We start from the raw sequence: 11,952 nt of genomic DNA, 5'->3' as shown, positions 1-11,952 counted from the left end.
ATATCTACACTCTAAGCTATTAAATCTATTTACCAATTAATGATTCCAAAATAGTTTGGTATATTTTACCTGAGCTACTCTTACCTTTTTAGCCAGCCCTCATGGGCATGCTTTTTTATTAATCCATGGCATCTTCCTTCTCCTTTCCATCACGTTCTACTTGTAGTTCTCTTCAGACCCCAAACCTGGGAATCCCAGTTCCACTTATATTTCCTACACTGGGTAGGGCTTAAGCATGGGAACTTCAAAGCTGACCCCACATTGATACACTTTCTCCAAGAAGTCCATACCTCATAACACTGCTATTCCCTTTGGGCCAAGCATCAAAACATGAGTCTATGGGGTGGGGAGCAAACCTATACAAACTACCACAGAAAGTGGACACATTCTACCGTCACAGTGAAAAAAGACTATCTTGTAGAAGGTCTTGATTTTAGTACTTGTGCAATAACCACTGGTCGTTTAAATAGTGATCAAAACATCTTCTTAAATATGGCTAGATGCACATCAATTAAACTTACATAGGGCATTTGATTTCCACTAGCTATTATACCTTATATGTGATTTAGAATAGGTGTATAGTTTTCTTATGAATTCACTAACTTCTACTATGACTTTCTGCCTTAAAAAAGAGTCTATTACCCAATATAAAGGGAACCAGTTGCCAAAAAAGAAAAAAAAAGAAATACACTGATGAGATTCATTGCTAGTCTCTGTTTACTTGTAAAGGGGTGTGTGTGTGTGTGTGTGTGTGTGTGTGTGCGTGCGTGCGTGTGTGTGTGTGTGTGTGTGTGTGTGTGTGTGTGTGTGTGTGTGTGATTTCTATCTCATGGTGTTCATGAGGAGGCAAACTTGTGGGACTTAGTTCTTTCTTTTCTTCCTATGGGTCTCTGGTATCCAAATTAGGGTATCAGACTTGTTGGTCTATGCCTCTTTTCTTGCAGAGACATCTCACTGAAACATAGATGTCTCTGTGTTTGCAGATTTATGACCAGTTGCTATAAACTTCTATTTACGTCTCTAAAAAGAGACATATGGAGAGACTTTATAACACTAAGTTTTAAGTGACTTACTATTGACTGAGACAATTCTAAAGGCCTTGAGCTGTTGTCAGACAGAACCTGAGTTTCTGTCCTTAATTTGCTGCATTTTTGAAGTTAGTCCACTTATAATATATATATATATATATATATATATATATATTTTCTCTAATTGGAAAAATATAAGATTTTATGTAGTAACACACACACACACACACACACATATCTGTACAGTACCACCTATATATATTTTATATACTATCACGTATGTATATGTATATGTACATAAAATCTTATACTTTCTAATTAGGATAGAGGAACATTTTTTTCCTCTTGAACTTGTCTGGTTCTATCCTTCAAGAAATCTTATCAGGAAACTCAGGAACTTTTTTTAAGTGAAACAGCCATGAGAGATCCATACATCCAAGATCTGAATGAATGACCTTGAACTCTGGAGATTTCTGAATACAGCAACCAAGACTTCTAGTTACTGATATGTGAAATAGAGCCTGATTTAAAATTAACATTGATATTTTCTATTATAATAATTATGACAGTAATGTGTACTTTGGAAAAAATAATGTTTCTTTATGAAACTTTTGTGTCATTTTACTTTGTTCTTATTTACCTCAATTCTATTCTATTCTTTCCTCTATTTCCTCCTTTAAATATCCCCACAGTCTTACTTTGACTTCTATACAAACATCCCAAATATGCATACATATACTCATATGTACATTATAGTTATGTATAAATGTATAATGTTGATGCTACATATGAGTAAAAGCATGCAATATTTATCTTTCTGAGTCATCCTTCTTTTACCAAACTTAATAGTATCTTCAGTCTGTCCATCTTTCTGAGAATGGCATAATTTTGGTCTGCGTGGGTAGATTGAAAACACACACACACACACACACACACACATACACACACACACACACACACACACACACACACACACATATATATATATATGTATATATATATATATATATATATATATGATTTTCTTTATCTATTCACCTGTTTATCAGCACTTAAAGTGCATCCATATCTTGGCCATAGCAAATAGTATGGGAGATTACATGGATGTGCAAGTATCTTCAATGGGCTTCATTAAATCTTTTAGGAATGGTCTCATAGTATACAACTTGAGGAAAGTTCTATTTAGTTTGTATTAGGAATATCCATACTAATTCCATAGTATATGCACCAATTTATATTCCCATTTTTAGTGTATAAGATTCCCTCGTCCTTGCTAGCTTGTATTATTTTTTACAATAGCCACTCTGACAGGTATAAGTTAAATTTGCATTTTCTTGTTGCTAAGAGTGTTGAACATATTTTCAAACACTCACTGGCCATTAATGCTGCTTTTGAGTCATGTGCTTATGTTTCTCTTTTTATTGTAGTGTTTATGACACAAGGATATCATAGTATAGTGAAAGAACATGGACTTCAGAATCATTTCTATCCTTATATATTGTTTGTGTATATGTGAACCTGGGCATGGTGGCATGACCTTGTACTTAGTAGGGGAAATATGAATGTAGACCCCTGGGACTTTGTGAGGCAGCTTAGCAGATTTTTTGAGGTCCAGGCCAGTGGAGAGAACCCATTCTATCACACCCAAGTTTGTTTAATGGTTCCACACACAAGTGTACACATACATGTACATATACAAGTAAAGTTTGCATTCGCATGCATACACACAATGCTATGACACCAATGACTTGAATTTCTCCCGTTGAGTTTAATTTTATAATTTCTATCATTTACCACCAGCTACATGCCAGAGATCTTATCTTTAAACATAGGTCTTAGGGTATATTCAAGGTCAAAACCATAGCATGTTTGATTCTCAGCTTGTCTTTATGCCTTGAACCATGCATAGCTATATTTGGGAGGGTAGCCCATATGAAACTTTCACACTTGAGTGCTAAATACAATAGTATATCTGAAACAAACAGACTGTGGGAGAATATAATGGGGAATTGTTGGGTCTCTTGAAAAATATGGGAGAGAACTTGGGTTTGGCTAGGATGTTCAATGCCCATGTGTTCCAGAAAGTACTTGGGGACTGCCCTATAGAACCATCTTTCCAAGGCTTTGTTTATTTTGTTTTCTTCTGAGAAGAATGTTATTTGTAGAGTATTATGAGTTGAATGTTAGATGTTGTCCATAAGTGATATATCTTGACTTTCCTGCTGGAGGGTTGATAGAGGTTGTACAAATCGGAGAAGGTAGAACCTCCTAAGACTTGCTGAGACTTGGGTATGGAGGAATACATAGTCTAGTCCTTCCCTTTGGTTACCTGCTCTTTCCATCTGATCACCTATCCTCCCCATAAACTAATCTGCTTCCTACCTTTCCTGTCTTGACAGACTATGTCTCATTCACCAAGGATGAAGACTAACCCTTCTTCTGAAGGTCTTTCTGCAAGATATTTTTTGTCACAGTGAGGAGAAAAGTAACTGATGTAGCAAAGTAGCTAACCAGGTAATTGATTCATCAGGGAGGCCATAGCTTCAATGTTGATTTTTCTGCCCTTTGCATTACCCGAACTGAGTGCTAGTTCCTTTCATATACTCACTGTTTCCTGCCTTCTTGACCTTTGTCCAAAGGCAGAATACTTGTTGATGTACAAGAAATGGTTCAAGTTCAGTCAGGGCAAGGTATATCATAACCCAGAGAAAAATGGCTGCTTCCTCCCATAGTGAAATGGGCTGCTGAGCACTGCAGATTGGCTACTTCTATTCCCTAAAAGTCTATTCTGTAGCAATGCCTTTGCCGTGCATAAAGCTGTGCCATGAAATACCAGAAAGACTGGGGAAATTCGAAAAATGCATGAGAGTTACAGGACTTATTTCCTGTGTAGGACAACACCATGGAGTTTTCAGGACACTGCTTTTAGTTAGAGATAGATTGCATGTCACATTGGCTGATAGTTAAGGGTAGATATGGAGGGAAATAGCAAAGAAATAGTTAGAAAATAAGAGTGCCATGGTTCAGTCACCAACTGAATGAAAGAAACGCAGTAGTACACCATGTATAGACTCTTCTCTCTCATCTTTCCTCTTCTTTCAGTGTTGCTGGATGAAGGTAACCAAGCAAGTTCTATAGCATGGAGAGAGATCAAAGGACTTTCTTTGAGGATCCACAGTGTGCTGCCTAGAGGTTAAGTGGTACAAATCTTGAATATTTCTCAGGAATTTGAAGAATTAAAGACATACTGATTTATTATGTGGCCCTGTCTGTTCTTCTCTCTCCATTGCTTTTTTTTTCTTTCTTCTACACAATAAGAAAATCAATACAAATGCACACATTTTGTAAATATCCATTTTCTTTGATTAGTGGAGCTTTGCATAATATATAAGAAACAGTGCTGTGCTTTGATTTTGGCGAGTGAGGTTTAAAAGGAGTTCAGATTCTCAGCTTTTCAGCACTAATTAAGATATGTGAGTAAATATATTTTTTGTGTATAACTGGAGTTGATTTAGAGAAAGTGCTTATCAGACAACTACACACAGTCACAGCCTCAAAACACATCTGCCATTTGTGACCATATGGGTGATTCTTTCCATTTTTCTCATCTTGCCTTCTCTACTTCCTCCCTTCAAATTCTGTTGTACAAAGCACAGAGGAAATGCTATGGCAAGAAGACGTCTTCCACATCATCTTCTTACCAATTTAATCTAATTGAAAATGTTATTTGCAACAATTCATAATTTTTTGGCATCATGACTAGCAGTTAAAGGTAAACTATAAGCTCTAATGATCGCGTTCTCCCTCCCTTCTTTGTATCTCTTCCTCTCTGTCTCTGTGGCTCTGTCTTCCCTATCCCACTCTCTCATATGTGGATATATTATTAGTACTACCAACAAAAATTATTTACACTTTTCCTAGAGATATTATATATTCATAAGATTTCCACTACTTAATGGGAAGCTATAAGTAATATCCATTGCTTGGAAATGGACACACAGTTCCTCTCTATTGCCTGGGCTATAAATTGCCTCCACTTAGATACACAAGAGAATTCAAGGTGATCTTCTTGAAAATAATCATACTGTTCTGGCAATGGTGCCTCAAGGAATTTATTGTGAGTATACAATCAATTATGTTCACAATCATCTATATACAAAATGTTCTTATACAGCGATCAACAGAATTATATCTATATCTACATCGCAAAGGGAAACTGCTCACTGGAGGACTGGAGAATATGGAAGAGGACATACTGTTTTTGGTAAAAAACCAGTTATTGGTATGAATAAGTTGCTTCAGTGAAAAGGTTATTATATTCATGTATATATTTAGATATAGTATGTGTTTGAGTATATGTATGTGTGTCTCTATGTGCATGTGTGTTTGAGAGAGAGAGATACACACACAAACACACCCACACACACAGAGATAGAGAGACTGAGAGAGAAGAGAGAAAGAGAGAGAGAGAGAGAGAGAGAGAGAGAGAGAGAGAGAGAAGACCTGTACATACAGGAGTCCTACAGAATTTGTCTGAAGTCCAGAGGATGACTTATGGGAATTTATTCTTTCCTTCCAGCATATGTATCTTGGAAATTAAACTTAGGTTTGCAGATTAGGCAGCAAATCAAAGAACCTGATGAAATGTTCTAGCAGTAGAAGCATACACACACACACAAGCACAGACATACACACCGAAACACACACACACACAAACACAGACAAACACACAGACACACACACATACAAACACAGAAACACACATACAGACACACATACAGGCACACACACATGCACACACATACACACACACACACACACACACACACACACACAGTTAAACTGTGCCTGCTTTATAATTGGAACAAAGGTGCTTCTATTAGACACCAGAAGCTTACAGATTAAAAGTCCATTTCTGGAAATAATTTCCTCATTTTGGAGTTGCTGCCTGACAAATTTCTTTTGATAAACAAATATTATAGACTATTACTAATCTTACTGGTTATCAGACAAAATTCATGGGAAGACTCAATTGGAAAAGAACAATTTCATTAGTGTTATGATCTGTGAACCCTGCAAGGTACACAGCAGACTGGCAAGACAGGCCCACTAGTCCAACACCGGCAAGAACATCACATGAAAAATCAACCACATTCTCATAGATTTTAATCTCTCTCTACAAGATCAAATTTATACTGGGGACCACTCATGAGCCAAGAGACTATGACTAAGTAGGCCAGTCATAGGTCCTGGTAGAGAACCTACTACAATGATTCTAGTAAATGAACATAGTATCAAACTGACTTATAACAGCTTATGTTATTCCCATGGATTAATGTATCTCTTAGTCCTGATTAGAAAAAACTTATATTTTCAGTGGATGATGACTAACAGAGAGAAACCTGACTAGTCAAGGTTTATAGGGCCCGAGCAATGTTAAGTGTTAAGTGAAATATCATTACCTTGACCTCTCATCCCAATCCTCAGGGATTACTATTGTAGAAGAGGAGGCCTAGAGATTGTAAGAGTCAAAGACTGAGTGAATAAAAGAAAAATACCATCTGGATATAACAGAACAGATAAACGCATGAACATAGGTTATGCTAGCATGCCCAAGATCTGTTTGAGCTCAATATATATGAAAGTATCAACATGGAAAAGGTAGGTAGACATAAATGAAGTCCCACTCCTACCTGAGGAGCTGTTTCAAGTTGATAGCTGCTAGAAAAAAGGAATTTTCTTAAAGTGTGTGGCCACTGAAAATCACCTATGGTCATGTGTCTATGAATATATGGATAGGATAAACTGGATCTGATGGGTAGGAAAAAAAAGACACAAAGTTCGTTGGGTAATTGGGTGAGCATCTGGAAGGAATTTGGGAAAAGGAAATAGACAAGGCAAAACTCATTGTGTGGAATTCTCAAACTAATAAGGGAGTAATAAGAAAAAGGAAATCTGATTTCAGGTTATTTCTCATGATAGCATCAATTTTGTTCCTTGTTTACTGGAGGAAGCTCTGAGCAGAGACACTGCTACTGGATACCTGAGATATACCTGGCAAAGAACAAGCATTCCAGACTGTGTTTGTCTTCCATCTGCCTTCTCAGATCTTTGTGAAAATTTAATTTAATTTAATTTCTTTTTTTTCTCATATGTTGGATATTTTCTTTCTTCTTTTTGATTGGATATTTTACTTGTTTACATTTCAAACATTGCCCCTTTCCTGGTTTCCCATCCAGAATCCCCCTATCCTATCTTCCCCCTGAGTCTATGAGGGTGCTCCCCATGTAACCACCCACTTCTGTCTCCCCACTCTGTCATTCCCTAATACTAGGGCATGGAGCCTTCCCCAGACCAAGGGCTTCTCCTTCCATTGATGTCTCACAAGGCCATCCTCTGTAACATACACAACTGGAGCCATGGGTCCCTCCATGTTTTCTTTCTGGATGGTGGTTCAGTACATGGAAGCTCTGGACAATGTACTTGTTTGATATTGTTATTTTTCCTATGGGTTACAAAACCCTTGAGCTCTTTCAGTCCTTTTTCAAACTCCTCCACTGGAGACGGCATGCTCAGTCTAATGGGTGCAGTGAGCATCTGTTTCTTTATGTGTCAGGCTCTGGTAGAGCCTCTCAGGAGAAAGCTATATCAGAGTCCTTTTAGCAAGCAATTCTTGGCATCTTCAGTAGTGTATGGGTTTGCTGTCTCTATATGGGATTATTTGCAAGGTGGGACAGTCTCTGGATGTCCTTTCCATCAGTCTGTGCTCAACACTTTGTGCTCAAAATTGACCTCAATAGATACAAAAAGATTGAAGTAATCTAATGCATTCTATCAGATCACCATAGACTAAGGCTCCTCTTCAACAATAAGAAAAACAAAAGTAAGCCCACATACACATGGAAGCTGAACAACACTCTACTTAATGATAACATGGCTGAGGAAGAAATAAAGAAAAAATAAATAAAGACTCTTTAAAATTTAATGATCATGAAGGCAAAACATAACCAAACTTATGGGACACAATGTAGCAGTGCCAAGAGGAAAACTCATAGTTCTGAGTGCCTCCAAAAAGAAACTGGAGAGAACATACACTAACAGCTTTACAGCACATCTGAAAGCACTAACAAAAAGAAACAAATACACCCAAGAGTAGGGTAGGAAATCATCAAATTCAGGGCTGAAATCAGCCAAGGAGAAACAAAAAGAATTATATAAAGAATCAACAAACCAGGAGCTAGTTCTTTGAGTAAATCAAAGAGATAGATAAACCCTTAACCACCCTAACTAGAGGACAGAGACAATAGTATCCAAATTAACAAAATCAGAAATGAAAAGAGAAATAGCAATAGAAACTGAAGAAATTTTAAAAAATCATAGATCCTACTACAAAAGTCTGTAATTAATAAAACTGGAAAATCTGGAGAAAATGAACACTTTTCTAGACAAATATCAGGTACCAAAGTTAAATCAGGATCAGATAAACAATCTAAACAATCCCATAACTCCTAAAGAAATAGAAGCAGTTATTAAAAGTCTCCCAACCAGAAAAAGCCCAGGACCAGATGGGTTTAGTGCAGAATTCTATCAGAATGTCATAGAAGAACTAATACCAATACTGTATAAACTATTCCACAAAATAGAAACAGAAGGAGTACTGCCCTGAAGCCACAATTATGCTCCTAAGTAAACCACACAAAGATTCAACAAAGAAAGAGAACTTCAGACCAACCTCACTTATGAAAATCAATACAAAAATTCTTGCAAACTCAATCTAAGAATGCATCAAAGTGATCATCTATCATGATCAAATAGGCTTCATCCCAGGGATGTTGGAATAGTTCAGTATAGGAAGTGAATTTCAACTGTAAAAACTAAGCAAAGTGGCACAAGTAAGGTAAGGAGATCTCATTCCCAATGTGAACCCCACAAATCTATGGTCTTCCTATGCAAACCTACATCCAGAGAACATAAGACAATTGAGTTAGGAAAACAATGAATCTACTCAAAGTTTTGACAGGGACTGTAGAAGGAAACTGCTCCATAACTAAAAGAGTCACTCTGCCAGAGGACCAGAGTGATGTCTCTAAGCACCCAGGTGGAGTGGCTTTAAAAAGACTTTGATTTCAGTGAGATGGGGGTGGGAGGTACAAAATATCTAACTTCCAAGGGCACTATGTGTGTGTGTGTGTGTGTGTGTGTGTGTGTGTGTGTGTGTGTTACACAAAATAATTCATTGGAATGGCATAACAAAAGTCATATGATTGTTAAAGTCCATTAGGGTATCCCAAATGTCAGAATAGATAAACCTCTTCACAGGAATTCAAGTATTTGAAAAAAATTACTAGGCAATGAAAAGAAAGGAGGGCAGTTCCTAAAGATAGATATTCTGAGAAGGGCTTACAGTGGCAAATGTATTCAGCTTAAGCAACAGGGGACAGAGAAATAAACAAGCAAACACTTACACTGACCCTTGTAAGGCATTTTGTGGGAGCTGAGATTCAAAGAAAGGAATGTCGAGAGGAAGCACTGATTTCTTTAGACTGGTAAGCCATTCTCAATTTAATAGGAGTTCTGGAATTGATTTCACAGTGATTATCTTGATTCATCAAAACAGAAAGGTCCAATTTTCTGTTCTGAATGCTGTGTTTAAGAAGGCAAGGAGGCATGTAATCCATCAGAGAAAGATTCCCATTTCAAATAGTTAAATTCTCTTTGAAAACATTGTTAGTCTTTAAAGGGGTTAAATGACATTTATCTAGAAAATTCATTGAAGTGGAACAATACCTTCCACTGTACATTCTAGATTAGTAAAAAAGTGCAGTGTATTGAGTTATGTGTCTATCTTTCATGCTTTACTGACAATGCGGTCTACAGCCTCTCAAAACCTACAAATGCTAAGCCCTAGAACACTGAATGATGAGATAGAATGTGATTTATACTCTCTTAGATACTTGATACTTTTGTACCCATATAAATTAATATTTACAGATATAAAGAGCTTTATATGGGCTTGGTGTCCCAAATGGTCAATCTCAGCCCTTGGGTGTAATAAGTGTTTAGACCTCTGTGAGTACAAGGATAGCCTGTTCTATACATGGTACTCATGTCACCCAGGCCAGCCAGAGTGACATAGAGAAAGATCTACCCAAATGTTACTTTTCCCCTCTGTTTCCTGATCCTCTAAGGTATGAGCAGATAATTGTTTTATTCTGTTGTTGCCTCAGACCATACTGATTTTTCCGCCTGTCCTGATAGGCTTCAAACTATGATTGAAAGGAAATCCCACTTCTAGATGCTTTGTTAGATTGTACATCACAAAAGCAAGAAATTTAAGTAACACATATTTAATAATCAGTCATTCAATCACTACAAAAATCAGTTTCAGAAAAATCTAAAATGATTTAAGATATTTTTATTTTTTTCATAAATGAAACGTTAGAATTCATAGGTAGAGTACTTTCCAAACATATACCAAAGTCTTGACTTTCATGGTCAGGATTACAGAAAAAAGCAAACATGTGGAGCACATTTGAATTTGCAGAACTCCAGAGGTAGAGGCAAGGAAGTCAGAAGTTCAAAGCCAATCTCAGCTACATAGGATGTTCAAAGCACACTGAGTAATTCATTAAAAGTAAATATTTATACTATTTGGAATTATTATGTAGGGTGTCCTTTCCCTAATTTCTTTCTTGGCTTGTTTCTCTTTTGTGTAGAGGAAGGCTACTGATTTATTTGAGTTAATTTTATACCCAGCCACTTTGCTGAAGGTGTTTATCTTGTTTAGTAGTTCTCTGGTGGAACTTTGGGGATCACATAAATATACTATCATATCATCTGCAAATAGTGATATTTTGACTTTTTCCTTTCCAACCTGTATCCCTTTAATCTCCTTTGTTCTCTGATTGCTCTGGCTAGGACTTTGAGAACTATATTGAATAAGTAGGGAAAGAGTGGGCAGCCTTGTTTAGTCCCTGATTTAGTAGCATTGCTTCAAGTTTCTTTCAATTTAAATTAATATTAGCTACTTATTTCCTGCATATGACTTTTACTATGTTTAGGTATGGGCCTTGAATTCCTGTTCTTTCCAGGATTTTTATCATGAAGGGGTGTTGAATTTTGTCAAATGCTTTCTCAGGATTTAATGAAATGATCATGTGGTTTTCAATGCAATCCCCATCAAAATACCAATCCAATTCTTCAAGAATTAGACAGAAAAATTTGAAAATACATCTGGAATAACAAAAAACCCAGGATAGCTAAAACTATCCTCAACAATAGAAGGACTTCCAGGGGAATCACTATCCCTAAACTCAAGCAGTATTACAGAGAAATCGTGATAAGAACTGTATGGTATTTATTGCTACAGAGATTGGCAAATAGACAAGTGGAATAGAATTGAAGACCCAGGAATGAACCCACACAACTATGGTTACTTGATTTTGGACAAAGGAGCCAAAACCATCCAATGGAAAAAATTAGCATTTTCAGCAAATGGTGCTGGTTCAACTGGTGGTCAGCATTTAGAAGAATGCAGATCGATCACCCTGTACAAGCTTAAGTCCAAGTGGATCAAGGACCTCCATATCAAACCAGATACACTCAAACTAATAGAAGAAAAAGTGGGGAAGAGTCTCGAACACATGGGACTGGAGAAAATGTCCTGAACAAAACACCAATGGCTTATGCTCTAAGATCAAGAATTGAAAAATGGGATCTCATAAAAGTACAAAGCTTCTGTAAGGCAAACGACATCATGGAACATCCATCCTCCTTACATGTTGGAGCATTTGTCAGGTATATGCCCAAGAGTGCTATAGCTGGGTCTTCAGGTAGAACAATTTCCAGTTTTCTCAGGAACTGCTAGATTGATTTCCAATCAATCTTGGAATTTATTGAAATTGCAGTCCCACCAGCAATGGAG

At 36.9% G+C, this 11,952-nt stretch overlaps 1 protein-coding gene across 5 annotated transcripts in view; it reads right to left on the bottom strand.

Annotated features, from left to right (window-relative positions):
• Positions 1-11,952, bottom strand: part of Cntnap5a (contactin associated protein-like 5A) — a 1,008,100-nt gene that overhangs the window by 289,018 nt on the left and 707,130 nt on the right. The window lies entirely within an intron of this gene.

The sequence above is a fragment of the Rattus norvegicus genome, chromosome 13, assembly GCF_036323735.1.
Source record: "Rattus norvegicus strain BN/NHsdMcwi chromosome 13, GRCr8, whole genome shotgun sequence".
Taxonomy (NCBI): Eukaryota; Metazoa; Chordata; class Mammalia; order Rodentia; family Muridae; genus Rattus; species Rattus norvegicus.
This window is presented reverse-complemented; position numbering and strand designations above follow the sequence as displayed.